This window comes from Pan troglodytes, chromosome 12 (assembly GCF_028858775.2).
Source record: "Pan troglodytes isolate AG18354 chromosome 12, NHGRI_mPanTro3-v2.0_pri, whole genome shotgun sequence".
Taxonomy (NCBI): Eukaryota; Metazoa; Chordata; class Mammalia; order Primates; family Hominidae; genus Pan; species Pan troglodytes.
Window position 1 is genome coordinate 104,479,213 of NC_072410.2, and position 21,655 is coordinate 104,500,867.

At 38.8% G+C, this 21,655-nt stretch overlaps 1 long non-coding RNA gene across 2 annotated transcripts in view; it reads right to left on the reverse strand.

The window, feature by feature from the left end:
* LOC104004893 (uncharacterized) overlaps window positions 1-21,655 on the reverse strand; it is a 172,265-nt gene that overhangs the window by 121,214 nt on the left and 29,396 nt on the right. For both annotated transcript variants that reach the window (XR_010149624.1, XR_677964.4), the window contains exons 5-8: window positions 17,136-17,207; window positions 11,099-11,246; window positions 10,383-10,437; window positions 9,854-10,119 (exon numbers count right to left, since the gene is read on the reverse strand). This is a non-coding gene — a long non-coding RNA (uncharacterized LOC104004893). The remainder of the gene's footprint in view (window positions 1-9,853; window positions 10,120-10,382; window positions 10,438-11,098; window positions 11,247-17,135; window positions 17,208-21,655) is intronic.

Below are 21,655 nucleotides of genomic sequence, written 5' to 3' on the forward strand. Positions count from 1 at the left end.
ACATTAAATAAATAAACCGTCATTAACCATGATTCTCAGGGGATGGTTTGCATTCTGGAAAATTAATTTACTTACTTCATTCACTCAGTAAATGTGTATGGAATGCCAGCTATATACCAGGCATGTTGTAAGTGAGACAGAACAGTGATAAAAATGGCCAAAACCTCTGCCCTCATGGAGCTCACATTCTTGGAGTCTAGAGCAGACAATAGAAGGGTGAACACAGAAAATATTCAGAATATAAGAGTGATAAGTGCTATGGAGAAAAATGGAGGAGGGCAGATCAGGAAGGGAACTAAGAAATGCCATGTTGAGAGGCAGGAGTTAGGAGTATAGGAGGGCTGTGTTATTTAAATAGCACAGTCATAGAAGGCCTCACTGATAAGGTGATAATTTACACAGAGATCTGGAAGAGGCAATTCTTACTGGCGCCTCAGTTTAAAAACAAAAGTCTTTTAGAAGTCCCGGTGTTATAGAAAACGAGGTATTACTTATATGATACTAATTTGCAATTTCACTAGTTTGCTGGGGACTGTATGCATTCTCTGATAGTTTCCCCATCTTCGCATAAATGTTTGGACTAGATGATGTCTGAGGACACTTCTGGCTCTTAAAGTTTCCGGTTTAAGCACAGGGGTGGAGAGGGGGGATCATTCTGTGTTCCAACTATTAGACTCATACATTCATCCAACAAACATTAACCAAGAGCCAAATGTGTGCTGGGCTTGTAGACAGTACCGTTAACAAGGTTAGGAAGCTGATTCCACCTTCCAGAAGCTCCCAGTGGAATGAGGCAAACATGTTCATTGTGATTTGGAGGCTGTGCCTGCATTTCTCTGCTGCTGGCTGAGAAGCAAAGACTCTCTGCCCTCCGCTCCTCCAGCCATTCTGCACACTCGTCCTAGGGAAGCCCAGGACCATCCATCACCCAGAGGCTAGGGCTGGGCACCACAGCCTCCCCAGGGCCCAGCCTCTCCCTTCAAGAGAAATGTTTCCTGGACAGGGGAACTGTCTCCGAGGCTGATGATGATGATGGATGGGCCAAGGAAAGCATTTTTCATCCTCAAGCAGCACACGTGTGCATTTTCACTCTGGGGCCAGGTTCTGGCTGGGATGCCTGCAGTTCCACGTTTTCTTAGCTGTTGTCACCTTCCCTCTTTCCTGACAAATGGACCCATTTCACAGCCTTAGTGACTCATGACTGCTTTAGGAAGTCTAGATTAACCTAGTGTGGCATAGGAGGAAAATGAAGACAATTATTTTTAACTTGACATCTTAAACCTCCATCTTCATCTTACCATGCCCCTGTGAAAAAATCTACAATGATTCTTTCTTGTGCTTGGGCTATGATCTAATATTCACTTCCATCTGGCTTAGACAATTCCAGCCTTCTCTCCCACTACTAAATTGTGCAGGCAGAACTCTATCTCCCAAACATGCCATGGATTTTTCTACGTTCACACCATATTCAAATGGTTTATTCCTACCAACCCCTTGCCGAACTATGAGACCTTCTCTGGGAAGCTGTCTCTGACTGCCCCAGGCCACTGTGATGTGTCCTTTGAGGGGTCACCCTGCACCAGCTGCACAAAGCCTGGGGTGCAGAGTGCTTTTTTTCATAGATGAAAGTCTTAAATTGTCTGTGACTTCTGGGTCAGAGGAACCGTATCCTATCCATCCCCTCCCAGCCAACCGCACCAGGCCGGGTGCCCAGCACATGGAAGTTGTTGTATAAAATCTCATTAGCTGATTGATTCTTTCAGTGGTTCTCTCTAATTCCATCAGCAAGCTGGCAGAGGACCAGGTTTCATGGTTTGAGCCTTGATCAGCCTAAGATGAGACTATGTTTTACCAGCCCCAAGAACGTGATATAGGAACACCTGTGTCTGAACTCCTAGTTCAATGCTGATCAATAACTCCCTGAGTCAGGCATTTCTGATGCACAAAGAGCAACTTTCTAAGCCAAAAACATCTCAGATTACTGGCTTTGCCACCAATTCTATTTTGCCTGTATAGATCTTCCTTAAATAATAGAGGCGTCTTTTTTTATGTCTGTAACTGTGCAAGCATTGTTTAAAAACCTCAACTTATAAGTATATAATTTTAAAAAGTTAAAGAATTTTCAGCATTTCTTCACAACAGCAGCTTTCAAACTCCAGGGTGAATCTGAATCACCTGGAGACTTGTTAAAGCACTGGTGTGCACCCGCCACTCCAGTTTTGGACTCAGCATTTCTGAGATGGGGCCTGATAATTTGTATTTCTAAAGAGTCTCCAGGCAATGAGGATGCTGCTGCTTACACTTTGAAAATCACTGCCCTATCCTAACACTTTTACTTCAAAAATTTTTTCCCAAGCACTTGTCTGCATGTTATTTTCCATAGTTATTATCCTAGTATATGAAATTTGTGCATTTTAATTTTTTTCTGAATTATAAAGAGTCTTCCCCCTGTCACCAAATAAAGGGACCTGTTGGAGTTTGGGGATAAGATGTCCCAAGAGGCACAATAAGAATTACTTAACTCTTCTACAAGGTGGAGTATTATTAAGAAGATTTTTTTTTTAACTTTTAGGTTCAGGGAGGGGTACATGTGCAGGTTTTGTTATATAGGTAAACTTGTGTAATGGAGGTTTGATGTACAGATTATTTTGTCACCCAAACACTAAGCCTAGTATCTAATAGTTATTTTTTTTCTTCTCCTTTCTCTCCTCCCACCCTTCATCTTCTGGTAGGCACCAGTGTCTGTTGTTCCCCTCTATGTGTCCATGTGTCCTCATCATTTACCTCCCACTTATGAGAACATGCAGTATTTGGTTTTCTGTTCCTGCATTAGTTTGCTAAGAATAACGGCCTCTAGTACCATCCACGTTTCTGCAAAGACATGATCTCATTCTTTTTTATGACTGCATCATATTCCATGGTGTATATGAACCATGCTTGCTTTATCCAATCTGTCATTGATGGGCATTTAGGTTGATCCCATATCTTTGCTATTGTGAATAGTGCCGCAATGAACATATGCATGCATGCATCTTTATAGTAGAATGTTTTATATTATCTGGGTATATACCCAGTAATAAGAATGCTGAGTTGAATGGTAGTTCTGTTTTTAGCTCTTTAAGGAATCAAAACACTGCTTTCCAGAATGGTTGAACTAATTTGCAATTCCACCAACAGTGTGTAAGTGTTCTGTTTTCTGCACAGCCTCTCCAGCTTGTTATTTTTTGACTTTTTAATAATAATCATTCTGACTGATGTGAGATGATATCTCATTGTGGTTTTGATTTGTATTTCTCTAACGATCAGTGATGTTGAGCTTTTATTCATATGATTTTTGGCCACATATATGTCTTCTTTTGAGAAGTGTCTGTTCATGTCCTTTGCCCACTTTTTGATGGGGTTGTTATTTCCCTTGTAAATTTGTTTAATTTCCTTATAGATACTGGATACTAGACCTTTGTCAGATGCATAGTTTGTGAAAATTTTCTCCCATTCTGTAGGTTTTCTGTTTACTCTTTTGTTAGCTTCTTTTGCTGTGCAGAAACTCTTTAGTTTAATTAGATCTCCATTTGTCAATTTTTGCTTTTGTTGCAATTGCTTTTGGCATCTTTGCCATGAAATCTTTGCTAGGTCCTATGTCTACAATGATATTGCCTAGTCTTCCAGGGTTTTTGTAGCTTTTGGTTTTACGTTTAAGTCTTTAATCCTTCTTGAGTTGATGTTGTATATGGTGTAAGGAAGAGGTCCAGTTTCAGTCTTCTGCACATGGCTAGCCAGTTAACCCAGCACCATTTATTCAATAGGGAGTCCTTTCCCCGTTGCTTGTTTTTGTCAGTTTCATCTAAGATCAGATTGGTGTAGTTGTGTGGCTTTATTTTTGGGATCTCTATTCTGTTCCATTGGTTTATGTGTTTGTTTTTGTACCAGTACCATGCTGCTTTGGTTACTATAGCCCTGTAGTATAGTTTGAAATTGGGTAGCATAATGCCTCCTACTTTGTTATTTTTGCTTAGGATTGCCTGGGTTATTTGGGCTCTTTTTTGTTTCATATGAATTTTGAAGTAGCTTTTTTCTAATTCTGTGAAGAATATCACTGGTAGTTTGATAGGAATAGCATTGAATCTATAAGTTGCTTTGGGCAGTATGGCCATTTTAACGATATTGATTCGTCCTATCTATAAGCATGGAATGTTTTTCCATTTGTGTTTGTATCATCTCTGATTTCTTTGAGCAGTGGTTTATAATTCTCATTGTAAAGATCTTTCACCTCCCTAGTTAGCTGTATTCCTAGGTATTTTGTTCTTTTTGTGGCAATTGTGAATGGGTTTGTGTTCCTAATTTGGCTCTCAGCTTGGCAGTTGTTGGTATATAGGAACGGTGGTGACTTTTGTATGTTGATTTTGTATCCTGAAACCTTGCTGAAGTTGCTTCTCCGCTTAAGGAGCTTTGGGGCTGTGGCTATAGTATTTTCTAGATACAGAATCATGTTATCTGCAAACAGAGACAGTTTGACTTCCTCTGTTCCTATTTGGATGCATTTTCTTTCTTTCCCTATCCTGATTGATCTGGCCAGGATTTCCAATACTATGTGGAATAGGAGTGGTAAGAGATGGCATCCTTGTCTTGTGCTGATTTTCAAGGGGAATGTTTCCAGCTTTTGCCCATTCCATATGGTGTTGGCTGTGGATTTGTCATAAATAGTTCTTATTATTTTGAGGTTTGTTCCTTCAACACTAGTTTGTTGAGAGTATTTAACATGAAGAGATTGAATTTTATCGAAATCCTTTTTTGTATCTATTGAGATGATCATGTGGATTTTGTCTTTAGTTCTGTTATGTGATGATCACATTTATTGATCTGCATAGGAAGAAGATATTTAGCCCAAAATGATTCAGTCAGGAAATCAAGTTGATCTGGTGTTAAAATTGTCCAGTTTTTTTCCATTGGTATATCTCCAGCTCCTGGAAAAGTGGCTGTCACCAGAAGGTATTCATTAAATATTTTTTGACTAAATTATTGAATTAAACAAACATTTTCTTCATATACTCTAGGTAACTTAGAGGTCTCTAGGAGGGGTGTTAAGTGTAGCAATTGGGGCAGGTTCCTGCAGCACTTGATGAATACTTTGCTTCAAAACAAGCCACTTCACAAAGAAGAATCATTAACAAGCTGCAGTTGGTTTTCATGTACTGCAAAGGATTTTTGTCTGTGATGGGTAAGCAAGAGGCCCATGTTCAACTCTCTCCTTTTCATAGTTATATAAGCAAACTGTGTCCACAGAGATGCTCTCTGTGGTTTATGTGTTCACTCATACTCTGTTACACATGGTTTCTTATTTTAAGTTAGAAACACTTGTGTGCATAGATCAGCTCAAAATCAGAAATTAAATGCAACATGGGAAGCACTGGTGGGGACCCAGCTTCCAAACATGTATTACATGAAAATAGTAAGACTTTTCTTTAATGTCAATTTAATTAAAGCAAATAAATTATGCAATGTTATTGGCTTATTCCACTGCCCTTTTACCAAAACAGAGTTCTCTGTGCACATAGTTTTTTTTTTAACATTTAATCAATAAACTACAGTGATCTGAGCATCTGGCTCCCTTAATAAGGGGATTGTGGAAACCCTGGGCAGTAAATTAGATTTAAGAAAATTTCTAAAATGAGAGAAAATTACATTATAAATATGACATTAACATTCCAAGGCACCAGAACCTCCTTGAGACTGCAGAGTCCCTGAGCTAGGTAGGGATCTATACAGAGCACAGCAAATACTTAGATCACTCTTAAGATGTGGACGGTCAAACCTGTCAGGAATAGTAGCTTCATGCCAAATCTGCAGGAGCCCTTTCCCTTCTTGACCACTGGGCAGCTTCTTTGACAAACACCTTTTAGGGATTCTGAGAACATTTCACCCCCTGCCATCTCTTGGCAAAGAACAGCTGAATGCTAAAGGCATATTTTCTCAAAGTGCTTGTTAATGACTTGACTGTGGAATTACTTGCTGGGCTGCTGCTCTGGAGTGGTCATTACAATATTTCATTCTTCTTGCTTAATTTCAGGCTGTGCTTCCTCCATATATAAATACATCAAGCTATATAAAAACCAGAACTTTTTATCTGCATACAGGGGTTTAGAGAGTTCGTTTCTCCTGCTCTGTAGGACAAGAAAAATCATTGTTTCCCACTTTGATTTACAGATTTGATTTATGCAGGTTTGCCTTTCAAGCTTCTGTTTCAGATGTGCTAACTCTCAGGTTTGTGTGCATTTGCTTGGATTTACTGACATGAGTTTAATTCCTGATTTACAACCTGCAGGCTTCAGATGAAGAATGAATTTTGATTTAGGGTAACACATTCTATATGGCTTCTATTTTCTACTCAGATTCAACTATTTAGTTGGTTTTAGCACAAACTGAGTTATGGCTTTTCCTAAAAGGCCCTTTTTTGATTAAATTAAGATGGATTGAAAACCAAATCTTTCCCATATAACTACATGAAATAAAGTCCCTTCCTACAAGTCTGACTGACATGAAGTGGGGCCTCCAGAGAGAAGCTCCCCTGCTTCTGTACAGTTCTGCTGATTCGTGGCTGAGTATTGAAATCTTCTGGTTCTTCTCTCATGATCATAGGTTTGTTTCTTCATTTACCCATTTTCAAAACTCTTTGCAAAGATCTTTTACAGTCGTGTGTCACAGGATAAGCAGAAAAAGTTCTACGCCTTTTAATATGTTGATGAACGTCCAGTGTCCTGAATCACCCCAAACACACAAGACAAGTAAAAACAACAACAAAAGAAACCCAGCAACACATGTAAGTCTTAATGTGCATATAATTTAGTATATTCTTCTATTTGGATCTTTGAGATATGCTCCTTAAAAGTTGGACAGCTCTTGATGTATAATTAATAAAAGTGGTCTTTTCTCCAATCTCACTTGGGTAACAGTTTCTTGAACTGATCAACCTTCAATCTGCCAAGGATCTCCATTTGCCTCAAAGATATTTATAACCATTATAGCAAAAATGTGAAGTGAAAGGAAAAGGTAACTTCTGATTCTATCTCAAAACTATAATTTAATGGCAAACCCCATCTTTAACATGGCCTGGGTGACTTAAATATAGAGTTTTTTGTTTGTTTTGTTTTGTTTTTTGTTTTTGTTGTTTTTAAGACAGGGTCTCACTTTGTCATGCGGGCAGTAGTACAGTGGCCCAATCTTGGCTCATTGCAACCTCCGCCTCTGGGTTCAAGCAATTGTCCTGCCTCAGCCTCCCAAGTAGCTGGGGCTACAGGTGCATGCAACCACATCTGGTTAGTTTTGTATTTTTAGTAGAGACAGGGTTTCGCTGTGTTGGCCACGCTGGTCTCAAACACCTGATCCTCAAGTGATCTGCCCACCTTGGCCTCCCAAAGTGCTGGGATTATAGGTGTGAACCACTGCATCCAACCAATGTAGGGTTTTACATAAGGAAGACTGATTGGCCTAGAAGAAGAAGAGGTGAGAACCTGCCCTTTGTGGTGATTATTGGGCAAAAAAGGGAGAAAGGAGAGCAGAGTGATCAAGCACTGGATGTTCTGAAGAAGGAACATAGACATATCAAGAAAGGGCTGGTGTGCCAGCAAAGGTATGGGATCAGAGCAAAGGCCAGGGTCAGGCCTTTGAGGCTTGAGCCAAGCAGTGTGGACCCAGACTCCAGCCGAGCAACTACTTTACAATCAGGAAGAGCAGAGGGTTGATATCACACCTCACAGATACCCTGCTCCCATAGCCATCAACACAAAATCACAAAGACACAGCCCTCTGCCATAAACTCAGCTACCAGCTTGGAGAAAAACAGAGGAAGAAAGAAAACACCCAAAAGCTGAGAGTTTATTTGGATTATTGACCAGAAAGAGAGTCATTTGAAGAGGCAGCTTTAATTATGCAAATGAACAGAATTGACCAGAGAGGGGCATATACAAAAGATGAAATCAGTTATCAAAGAACAGTAGATATATATTTTATTTGAATTTATTTATTTATTTACAACTCTAAATATGTTTGTGGCTTGTTATGATTATTGAAATGCACTAATCATTGTATCTGTGTATTAAATGACTTATTAAAATTACCTAGGGCTGGTACAGCTTACTGCAGATCCTCAGGAATATTTTAATATATTGATTGGTGTATCTATTATTTATGTAATGCACTATTTAATCACTTGGTTTCTTTTAATGGTTATTTTTATGTTAACCTTTTTATTTATTGCATGTGATACTAGTTTTCCAGTTATAAAAATGACATAAAGTTTCCTCTTAAAATTAAGTTTTTTAAAAAAGAGTTGATTTAAAAAATATTTAATAAATAATAGTGCAAATGGATAGCAGACATAGCAACAACTATAAAGTTGGTATCAAAATGTCTGAAGTTTGAGAGGTGATACTCTAATGAAAATTATGGGATCTTCATCCACAAGGAAACTTGAAATGTGCACAAGCACCTAATAATCCTTTCGATAACTGGAAGCAACAGCAACAGGCTGGGCCTGTTAAGGGAAGGCTGATTGGTTAAGAAAATCATTCAAAGAATAAAGGGTACTCACATTGGAGCTCTTTTTATGTGCTGATGCTTTACATATATGGTTCTAATTTAACCTTTACAGCAGCTCTGTGATTATATTTTAAATGAGTACACCAAAGGCCTGAGAGTTAAGAGATGGATCCAAGTTCATGTAGCTAGTAAATAGCAAAGCTGAAATGTGAACCCTACTCCCTAAGAGCCAAGATATGGACTAAATCGAAGAGTTGAAGTTTGTCACTGAGATTCATTAAACAGCTATCCAAAACAAACAAACAACAAAAAACAAACAAACAAAAACAGCTGTCCCAATAGTAGTTGGGCCTATGTCTGTCTCCTTTCAGATTTCTCAAACAGCAACTGGATGTTGCTGCCCCAAGGGATGAAAAGGAGGAAGACAGTCCCTTCTCCAATAAGTAAAGAAGACGACTCAGAGACCTTGACCTCTGAGACCGTGCACGGGATGCACCTCAAATCACCAGGGTGTGACCACTCATGGGCAAATAGCATGCGAGGTTTGTCTGTTGTGGTCATCCTGCGGCTAAACTAGAATCCTAGCCTGGGGAGAGTCAGCAGTAGTGTCTCTTAGTTTATAATTCATTAGAAAATGTCAATCCCCACTTCTTGGGATAGTTCAAGGGTATAGTGACAGGAATCTGAGTCGGCTACTGGTCGGTTAGGTCGTTGGTTTCACAAGCAAATGCTTCCCCCTAGTGGCTATGGCTGGTCATTGCATGTGCCTCCTCTCAGGACTCACTTCTGGAAAACTCTAAGGTGACTGTGCAATGTGGGTCACAAACAATTCTCCCTCACCTCCTACCCCCAGTAACTGCCCCACCCTGTTATTCCTCAACAGTCCCTCTGTGCTTGCTGGACTGCCTTTGCGCCTCCCGCCCACCCTTCCCAAGGTATACTGGCTGCTTTCCAGACTTCCGGGTCCCCTCATCCAGGACACTGGTTCTTCTCTCCTGTGCCTGGACCAGGCGGACAGCTCTTTCTGAGCATCTGCAGACCCTGAAGCTTTGGGTACAGCGCCCTCTCCTGCTAACTTCAGTTTCACGCATGCAATTGACTCGCCCCCAAAACCGGATTGGAAAGTCTTCTCCAGACTTTCTATCCCTTAATGCAACCAGCCTAGAGAGGACTAGGCCTGTGGGTTAGAGGGATTTTATTAAATGCTGAACTCTTTTAGGAAGATGACTGAATCAGTCAAGGTTTTTCAGAGAGATAGAACCAATAAGCTAGAAAGAGACAGAGAGAGAGGAGAAATGATTAATTAAGGAGATTGGCTCACTTTGTAAGGAAGGCTGAGAGGTGTCACAACAGGCCGACTGCAAGCTGGAGAACCAGGAAAGGCAGTTGCATGGTTCAGTCCGGATATGAAGGCCTCAGAACCAAGGAAGCCGATGGTGTAACTCTCAGTCTCAGGCCAAAGGCCTGAAAGCTGGTGGGTGGTGGAGGTGGTAGGGACAGGGAATGCTGGTGTGAGTCCTACAGTCCAAAAGCCAGAGGAACTGGAATTCTGACATCCAAGGGCAGAAGGAGAAGGGCATCCAAGCTCTGGAAGAGAGAGAGAACAAATTCACCATTACGTTGCCTTTTTTTTTTTTTTTTTCCATCGGAGCCCTCAGTGGAGTGAATGGTGCCCCCACATTAGGTGAGGATGGCTCTCCCTTATTCAGTCCATTGATGCAAATGCCAGTCTCTCCTAGAAACATCCTCAGAGACACACTCAGAAATAAAGCTCTACCAGCTAGCTAGGTGTCCCTGAATACAGTCAAGCTGACACCTACATTTAACTATCACAATGACTAAGAAAGTACCTTGATTTCAGTAAGTCATCTTCTGAGACTCCTTTTGCAGCCGTACCCTGGGATCCTACAGGAAATAGAAGAGGAGAATTGTGTTTCTCTGAAACTCATCGCCTCTGCAGTATGACCCTGGGCTACACTTCCAGATAAATCTTCCCAAAACTATCAGCACTTACTCCAAGAACTCCAGCCCAAAGGAGCCAATCACTGCTTCCCACTTCACTGACACCCACCACCCTGTCTACTTGAACCCTCTTAATTTCCCAAACTTCTAATCATTCATCAAAGTTCAACTAAAATGCTTCCTGGTCCACAAAACTGTCATTATTCCCTAAGGCTTCATCCTGAGATATTTCCCTCCTCCCATCTCCCTATTTGTTCTGAGACTTTCTTTAGAACAATTGTCACTTTATTACCACTACTGCTGCTATTGTTGCTATGGCTAATTCTACTCTTTACTCTTATTTCTTTTTAAATTTTATTTTAGGTTAAAGGGGTGCACCTGCAGGTTACCTGGGTATACTGCATGATGCTAAGATTTGAGGTATGAATTCCTGTCACCCAGGTACTTAGTACCCAATAGTTTTTTGACCTTTGCCCCCTCCTTCCCACTCCCTCCAGTTTCTATTGCTGCTATCTTTATGTCCATGAGTACTCAGTGGCTAGCTCGCAGTTATAAGTGAAAACACGTGGTATTTGGTTTACTGTTCCTGCATTCATTCGCTTACAATAGTGGCCTCCAGCTGCATCCATGTGGCTGCAATGGACATTATTTCATTCTTCTTTATGGCTGCATAGTATTCCATGGTGCATATGTATCACATTTTCTTTTCCAATCCAAGCAAAGTCTACTCTTTATGGCTTTCCAGTGGTTGGCTGGAGGAAATAGGAAGACTATGAAGGAGTCAACTGTTCTGAGTGGGGACTAACCCTAACATAAAATTCAGGAAAACACTGGGCAGAATATGATTAATATTAGGAAAAAGAACATTGCCATAATAAGAATATATTCATGCTTATTGTGTGCCAAGTGTTAAGCAAAACATGGCTTACTTAATGGCTTCTTAAATATATTCCCCCAAACCCAATAGAACACGCATAAAAGACCCACTTTATAGTTAAGAAAGCTGAGGCTCCTAGAGATAAAGTAGCTATCAGCTAATTGTGGCCACAACAATGTGGGATAACAGCCACAGAACTTTACTGGCCTACAATGATCTGCCTTTATTTACTCATGGGACAGAAGGCTGAGGCTGGGCTGATCTCAGCTGGGTTTGGGTGTTAGTTTGCTAGGGTTGCCATAACACAACACCACAGGTTGGGTGGCTTAAACAACAGAAGTTGATATTCTCATAATTCTGGAGTCTGAGGGTTTAAGATTAAGGCCTGGCTGCCGGCTTGCTGTGTCCTCACCTGGTCCTTTCCCTGTGTGTCCAAATGTCCTCTTATAAGGATACCAGGCATATGGATTAGGGATTCTATTGGCCTCATTTTCACTGAATCACCTTGTTAAAGGCTCTGTGTACAAATATAGTCACATTCTGAGGTACCGCGTTAGGGCTTCCACAGATGAAGTTGGTGGGGGCGGATGTGATTCAACCGTCACAGTTGTTTGTGCATTTGTGGAGAAGCTGATCCTTCATCCATCTGTGAATCAGCCGGAGGCTCTGCACCTACTTATTCATTAATTCATTCAACACATACTGAGGCCAATTGTGTGGAAGGAGCTCATGAGGTACAGGAGATATAATCGTAAATTACACAAGCTTTCTATACTCTTGTAGCCTCATGGGGGATACAGACAATTGCAAAAGGTTATCTTAAGAAATAATAGAGTAATAAACACAAGCAGTGGGTATTAGAGTCTTAGATTTGGCTTCCTGCAGGAAGTGACACATTGGAGCTGGAGCCTCGCTCCCCACATAGAGAACAGAACAGAACACAGCACACCTTCCTAGTATAAGGTAATTGCTTGGGAAAATGTCTCATTCATGCTTACACCAGTATGATGCTTAACATATGGACTAACACATAATAAGCAGTACTCAAAAAATATTGCCTAAAAAGACCACAGAATCAGTTTGGGAGGGATCAAGGACCCAGTTTTTAAGTTTTTTTTTTTTCTCTCTTGTTTATCTAGGTATCAAAGAAGAGGTAAGCACAAAAAAGAAGTTGTTAACAAGAAAAATTGGGCCTTTTATCTACCACACTGAGATTAAATAAAACTGATTTGAAAAATAACTGAAAGTTATCAGATGAAAGTAGACACATAAAAATAAATACTATAACACTATCGGCACATATGGAAGACAGGCCTGATTTTTGTCCAAGAATCTGGCATTTTTCAAAAGTGACTCAAAATTAGGAAAACCAGAATCATAAATAAAAAGGCTGATAAACTTGTCTACATATTTTTTTAACTTTTGCATGGTAGCATACACACATACATACACACACACACACACACACCTGTGAGGTTGACATTTAAATAATAATTTTTAAAAAAATAATTGCAGCATATATGAAAAAAGAGTTATATTCCTAATCAAAGACCTTTCAGAAAATAACACCCAAAAGAAAAGTAGACAACTCAGTCTATACTAAAAAGAATTATGATAAAAAGTAAATATATGATACATATAATAAAAATGTTAAGTCTCACTATGAATCCAAGATATGTAATTAAACACAAAAGACATACTTTATCATCTGCTGGGAAAAATTTAAAACATTGGAAATTGCCTCTTCCAATAGGTGTTGGTGGGAGTGTAAGTTGGTACAGCTTTCTAGAGGAGCATTTGATAGTATATATCAATATGTGCAATGTTAATCACCTTGACAATTCTAGAATGTTCAGAGATAACTTGCCAAACTGCACCGATGTTGCACAAAAAGATTCATTGAATATTTATTACAAAAACTGAAACAAAATATTCATCCGCAGGAGAACATTTATAGATTAAGTTTTTTAATAGGTATAAAGTGAATCAAATTTTCTATTTATCCTTATACCAGTTTCTAAAATGTGTATCTTTTAAGGAATTCGTCAAATTCATCTAAGTTGGCAAATTTGTTTGTGACACAATGTATTTGCTCATACTATTGTCTGGTTATCTGAGTAATCTCTTTAGGGTCTGTAGTCATGCTCTTTTATTCCTAATATTGGTAATTTCTATCTTCTCTCTTTTTTCCTGATCAGCCCAGGTTTTGGTTTCATTGTTTTTTTCTCTATTAAATTTCTGTACTCGATTGCATTGATTTTCCTATAATCTGTATCATTTATTTCTTTTTAATTATTTTGGGTTTAATTTACTCATCTGTTACTGGCTTCTTAAGGTAGAAGTTTAGATCAATGATTATAGACCTTTCTTTTTTTTCTAATGTGAATATTTAATGGTACAAATTTCCTCTAGACACCATTTTTTCTATCCCACAAATTTTGATATGTGTGTTTTCATTAGTATTCAAATCAAAAGTTTCTAGTTTCCCTTATAATTTTCATTTTGATCCATAGATTGTTTAAAAGTATATTGTGCTTTTTAAAATAATATTTGGGGATTTTCTGGATATCTTGTTACTGGTTTCTAATTAGGTTCCATTGAAGTCATAGAAAATACTCCCTTTGATTTTAACCATTTAAAATTTATAGTTACTCGCATATGATCGTTCTCATAATTGTTTTATATGTTCTCAAAAAGAACGTGTATCTTATTGTTGGTTCATCACCCTCTGAATGTTGATAAAGACTGTTTGATACTGATCTTCAGGTGTTTGAGAACCTCATCAATTTTTTGTCTACTTGTTCTATCAGTTACTGAGAGGTGGCACCTTGAACATTTACCAGCAGTTCTGTGTGGAGTAACTTACTCAGCTTACAACTTGGTATTCCTTCTTTGCCTATCCTCATGAAGTGTGAACCTATGTGTTTATAGCTTAATGTTTAGCAAAAACTCAAGGAAGCCCCTTTGCAGATATCTGGACTTCTTTCTCTGCATAGCTTCCTTCTGTCCTGTATTCTGCCCTGGAAATTACCACCAACTCAGCCTCCCAGACTTCAAATACGTGTCTCGTCATCTGAGCGAGTCCGCCGTGCTCCTGTAATCATTCTCACCTTGTGCTGCTGCCCAGAAAGTGCCTCCATACAGAAAGGCGGCGCCATCAGGGCTTACTTTGCCGATTTCCCTTGTCTCTGTGGTCCCAGTTTTATTCTGCCGGTTGTCTAATGTGTGAATGTAGTTATTTTATATATTTAAAAGCTCAGTTGTCTGGTTGTTTGCAGTGGAGGGAAAGTCTGGAACCAGGCATTCCCTCATAGCCAAAAGCTGAAGTTCCCAGTTGCCCGATATTAATATAGGATCACCAGTTTTACTTAGGTTAATATTGTTTAGTACATTCATTTTTTTAAATTTTTAATTTAAACCTTTCTCTGTCCTTATATTTCAGGGGTATTTTATTTAAACAGCACAGAGTTGAGGTTTTCAAAATACAGGCTGAAAGTCATTTTCTTTTAATGAAAGTAAGATCCATTTACATTTGTGGTAATTAATATTGTTCTTTGACGTTTTCAGTTTTGTTTGGAAAGCATTTTTTCCTTCTTTTGTATTTAGTTTGTGCTTTTTCTAATTATACTTTTACTCCCTAAGCTAATTTAGTAGTTATGTTTTTGTAGCTATTTTTAGATAATTTCATATGCATAATTAACAAACTCTTAATTAATTAGCTGACCTTCCTCCTGAGTAAAACCAGTTTACTAGTTTTTTCTTTGACTAGCCTTGACTAATCTTCCGGTTTAATCTATTATATTTTAAGTTTCATCTATATTTTTTCTAGATGTTCTACTTGGTTATTTTACAAATTTGCTTTAATATTCTCTTGTTACTTGCTCATATTTTCAAGTCTTTTTTATTACCAAAACATATTAAATATACTTATTTTACATCCTGCATTGGATATTCCAATTCAGTTTCACAATCCTTTATGTGAGATTCTTCCATTAAAAAGTTCTGAAAATACAATTTCATTTTCATCAGGAGGGTAGACAATATCTGTTCATGAGCAAAATTCTAGCTGCATTGCCCTAGGCTGTTTAAAGGCTGTGTTTCTAACCACTTTGTATATTCTGCTCTGATGTTTTTCATTATGTAGTATTGCTACAGACCCCATGCAAGCTCTTCTGGAACTACCATAAATAAACTCTATTACATTTCTGTAATCCCAAAAAGATTTGAATTTTGAACCATATCTAGTTCCAAAGATTTTTGTTAAACAAATGTAAACAGGCTTCTGGAATTCTTGTGGATCTAACACTATTATCTGTGGCTGCTGGCTGTTATTCATGGTAAATTATTTTATTTTCACCATGAGTTCACATTCTTTATAACTTCATCTTTGGGAATACTTTAAGGCTTAGGTTGAAGCTGCATTTTTCCAGAGAGAATTTCTGTTTGTTTCTTCCAGTTTCCTGGAACACTATCAATCAAGGCTAACTTTAATGCAAATTATCTGATTGTGAGAAATGGTTTATGATTATAAATTCTTAGGTTAAACCTTTTTTCCTGCAATGCTAACATTGAAATATGTGTGTTTTCTTGCCATCTTTTTCGGTGCTGTAGGTTTGTTTTTGTTTACCACAAAAAAAATGTGTTTATTTGGGGTCTCAACTTCATGTGGGCAATTCCTAGTTGACTCACCACCTTGAACGGACTTTGGGTTTATTTCCTATTTTATGAACCACATGCAACCATAAAAATGGAAGTTTAAAGGCAACAGGGCTTGACAGCTTCCCTGAAATAAAAGCTAGGATCAGCATTCACTTATCTCACTTCTTTTTGGGTTTCTAAGGAATCGTTACTTTCTTGCAGAATGAGCTAAAGGAAGAAATCTTTGTTTCCAACATATTACATGGATTTTTAAAAGTCATTTCTTCTTGGGGTGATGCCTTCGGGATACCTAGTGCATAATATTGCAGGAAACAGAATCCACCCCCGACCTCCCGCCCACCCCACATGGTTCCTTTTTCTCTTTCTGCTCTACTGGTCCTATGTTTGGCTTTTACCTGCATGATTTTTAGGTGGCTGCTATACCTCTAACAGTCTTTTCGGCATTGCAGGCAGGAAGGCATGGAAATGACAATGGAAAGAAAACAAAGTGTATTATTTTAGTATCTTCCTTTTTGTCAGGAAAATATTAGCTTTTCTAGAAGACTTCAACTGACAGTTCATTCACCAGAATTGTGCAACATGACCACCCTTGGTGCAAGAAAACTGAGAAATGAGCCGGACATGCTGCATTATGAAAAATGGGCTCTGTTAATAAGGAAGAACTAGGGAATAGATATTGCAGTAGGAACCTGGAAATGTCTTCTGTTCCCTGGAATCATCAGAATAATAATTAAAGTTTTTTTTTTTTTTTTTTTTTACTCTGGGTTATACACAGTGACAAATGAGCTATGATGTAAAACAGTGGTCCCCACCCTTTTCGGCACCAGGGACTGGTTTTGTGGAAGACAGTTTTTCCACAGATTGGGGGGTGAGTGGTTTCTGGATGAAACTGTTCCACCTCAGATCATCAGGCATTATTAGTTAGATTCTCATAAGGAGCACGTAACCTAGATCCCTCTCATGTGCAGTTTGCAATAGGGTTCAGGCTCCTGAGAAACTAATGCCTCCACTGATCTGACAGGAGGCGGAGCTCTAGGCGGTCATGTGAACGATGGGGAGTGGCTGTAAATACAGATTATGCTTCCCTCCCTCGCCTGCAGCTTACCTCCTGCTGTGCAGCCTGGTTCCTAACAGGCCACGCACTGGTACTGGTCCATGACCTGGGGGTTAGAGGCTCCTGATGTGAAAAATAGACAGATGATATAGAGATAGATCAGAATCTCTCAACATTAGCCCTACTGACATTTTGGGTCAGGTCATTTTTTTTCTTGACAGGGACTGTCCTGTCAAGACCACAGGGTATTTAGCAGCATCCTCTGTGGTCTCCACCCACTGGATGCCAGCAACACTCCCACTCCACGACAACCAAATATGTCTCAAGACATTGCCAAATATCTCCATGGAAGAAAAATCACTCCCAATTGAAAACCACCGATATACAGATACGGATGGACATTACATAGATGTAGATATGCATATGTAAATATGTGCACATATAACATGCACAGGTGTGCACGTGCCTGCACACACACACACACACACACAAACACGTAAGATTTACTTGCTGTTCATCCCTAACACTAAGGTTGTAGCCTTTGGGGTTCCAGCTTCATGTAGGTCTCGAATTTTCACTGAAACTGTCTGAGGAAGGTACTATTATTATTCTCTGTTGACACTGATGAGCAAACTGAAGCTCTCAGAGATTGAGTAACTTGCCTAATACTAGTCATACTGTGGTGAGATGAGGCGGTGGTCTCTAGTCAGCTATGAACAATCTCTAAAACTTATTTTATATCTTTGATTTGGCTGAATCTTACCAACCTTACGCCTTCCTGTTCCTCTTCACAATAGTTACCTGTTTATTCAGAATATTGCTGTTGCAGAGACTTCTGTAATGTTCTTCCTCTAACCCTTTACATCATTTACAGCATATGTCTGACCTTCTCTAATGCATCCTCTTGTGCAAAGACTTCCATTTCTCCAAGCTCAGCTCAAGTAACACCAAATGAAACCTAACACTGGAATGTAGACACCCTTCAACTAGCGATTTCATTAATTTTTAGATTCCATAGTTTCCTAACAAGACTCACTGAATAGATACTGTGTTACACAGTCCAGATCCCCACTTCAGGGCCAACATAGCCTGGTCTCAGCGTCTGGAAATATCAGCTGCTAATTTATAATGTGACCCTGACAGAAAATTGCACTTGACTTTAGGGAACTGGTTTGTCCAAGGTTGTACACCTCACAGGAGCTCGCCCATGGCCAACAATTGGCCAATGCAGGGACACAAAGGCCCAGTCTCCCTTAATTTGGGACAATTCCAAAAGGCCATCTCAGCTCCAGAGCTCCCCATGAGACTGGCTGAGGCAGCAGCTCTAACTTTGTTGTTGTTCAGCTTCTCTTTCTGCACAATTCTGTCTGTGTAACTTCTTCATAGGTGCATCTTCTGAGAGTAATCACCCATAAACCATCTATATGCTACTCTTTGTTTCATAACGATCTCCAGATAATCCAATCAATCCAGTTGATGTCAGCGGTGGATCTAAGATGTGGACCAAAGAGAAATGGATGGAGCATCTGGTAGTTTGTGATACAGAAAAAACACAACTATCCATAAGCATACTGGTATTACATATTTTAAAATCATGTTGCACTTTCTAGTTGGAAATATATTCTTTTGCAAAATTTCTTATCAAACATCCATGAAGTCCTTGAAGGTTTGCAGAAATTCCTCCTAATTCCATGGAAGAGATGTGCATGGCTGTATCACCTATGCCAGTGTCCAGAATCAGAGCCATTCTCCTCCTGACTCCTCATCCTCGGCCTTTGCCTCCCTTTGAGGGTCTCCTGGCTCCAGTCTTCTTCGGTGAAGAGTTACCCCTATCCAACAGCAGAGGGCAGCAAAGCCTATATTCTGACAACAGAGATTTCTTTGACAGGGATTTTCATTCTCATGGCAAATAATTTCAAAGAACTTTGTTACTGAAGACTAAAGTTAATTAAATTATCACTCTGGAGTGAAGATTACACAGAATTAGTAAAAAACAAAATTTGCATATATTAAGTATATTGTATCCTGGAATAAACCCGAAAGCACAAGGGTAAGTCAAACCCAAGATATCCAATAACCTCAGGGCCTCATCTGAAATCTCTGAACCCAGGAGTGAAAGGAATTTGAGGTGAGGCTGCAGCTCCATCAGCTTTCCATCCTCCTCCCATTCAGTCCATTTGTGCTCCTGCCCAACTGATTGGACAAACGCCGCTAGGAAGCAAATGTGACAAATCACAGTCATGGCTCCAAATGACCTCAGGAAAGAAGGAAAGTGTTCCTATTCATAAACATATGTCTCCCAGCTTATTTAGCATTTTTAAAAAAGTATTTGAAAAATATTTTATAACTTTCCCATATTTGCTTTGCACATATTTTCACAGATTTGAATACCTTGTATTTCCTTACTTCACTTGCAAACTATGTATTTTATTGAAACTGCATGTTTTAAAACTATGGCTGGTGTATAAAATACAATTGTCTTTTATTAATATTAGAAAAATAATAATATAAATTATTAATTTAAGTAATTTTTATAGGTGTTTTTGGCTTTTCTGTGAAAACAATTATATTACTTGAAATTAATGAGAGTTTACTTTCTCCTTTCCAAACCTCGTACTCCTATTTTGTCTTATACTAGTTTATTGGCTAGAACAACCAGAAAATGGTTAAAATAAGAGTGGATAGCTGGTATCCTTGTCTTTCCTCATACCTTTGGGGGAATACTTTTAGTATTTTATCATTGAGCATGATATTTTCTGAAGGAATTCTTTAAAATACATCATTTATCCATTCGTAAGAGACATTAATAATTATAAAAATTTTAATGTCTTCAAATATTACTTTAAAATTCATTGTGATGATTCCACAGTTTTCTTCCCTCTGTCTCTTAGTGTGATGCAGTAGGCACATCGTCCATGATCTCATCCCTGGCACCTGTGAGTTTGTTAGCCCACATGGCAAAAGGAACTCTGCAAAAGGGATCGTTTAAAGATGTTGAGGTGGGGATATCATCCTGGGTGATAGAGGTGAGCCCCGTCTAATTACATGATCCTTAAAAATGGAAGAGGAGGGGAAAGAGTGGGTCAGAGAGATGCAGTATTGGACTAACCCACCATTGTTGGCTGGGAAGAAGGAGAAAGGAAACCTTGAGCCAAGGAATGCCATGCCCTCCCAAAGCTGCAATCAGCACACAGTTTATGGCCAGTAAGAGAACAGAGACCTCGGTGCTACAACCACAGGGTACTGGATTTTGCCAACAATCCAAATGACCAAGGAAACAAATTGTCCACTGCAGCCTCCAGAAAAGAATTCAGCCTCGTTGGCACCCTCATTTTAGTGCAGTGAGGCCTCCATCTGACTTCTGAGCTTCAGAACTATAATATGATAAATTTTCAGGATTTATTACATCAGTAATGGAAAACCAATACACATGGCAAATCACATGAAAAGATTTTCTATTTTGAACCAACCTAACATTCTTGGAATAAAGACAGCTTATCATAAAGTATTAATTATCAATTTGTTATACATTGTCCAATTCAGTTTGCCAAGAGTTTGTTTTGGATTTTCCTCTATCTTTAGAAGTGGCCTGGCACTTTCTTTCCTTATACTGTTCTTTTCAGACGTTTCTATCAAAGCTATCCTGATCTCAGCGTTAGGGAGTGTTCTGTGTTACACATCCTAAAATTGTTGCTGTGGGACTGCAATTCTTTCTTCTATCAAAGCTTTGTAGAATTAACCTGTTTATTCATTTGCACCCTGTTTGATCCTTGTAGGAAGACCTTAAGCGCTGATTTAATTTTTTAATAGTTATAAAACCCTGCAGTTTTTCTATATATTCATAAGCCAGTTTTTATTATTTATTATTAGTATTCATTTTATTTGGCTGTATACGACAAAACAAAACAACTTTAAAAAAAGGCCCCTGCCCTTCAATGTATGTAGTTTCACTTACACAAGATAAATAAATTCTAGAGCTCTGCTCACAATATTGTGCCTACAATTAACAACATGGCATTGTGCACATAAACATTTGTTAATAGAGTAAATCTCATCTTAAATGTTCTTGTCATGATCAAAAAAAATAAGGCTTAAATAAAATAGAAATTAATTTCTCCTTCACATAAACATAAACTCTCCAGGACTGGTATAGTAGCTTTGCGATGGGTAGAGCCCTAAGTTGTTTCTTCCATGTTTGCCCTAGAGTTTCCAGGATACGCTCACAACCAATCTTAGTCCATTACAAGCATCACTATAGTACTTCCTGGGTAGTGCCAGTGCCTTGTAACAGAGTATTCTTAGTGTCTCTCTTTCATCCCCAATACCCTTGCTGTCATTTTTCTCATGTATTCATATGCTATAATGATGCAACACATTGCTAGCTATTAATACTCTAAGGAATTATCTGTTACATTAATTAAGAGTAAGGAAAATAAAATATTTTATTTTACCTTCATTTATTCCTTCTCTGATTTTTTTTTATTCTTTATGTGGACCCAGGTTTCTAACTTCCATAATTTCCCTTCTTTCTGAAGAACTTCTTTTAACATTCCTTTCAAGGCAAGTCTATT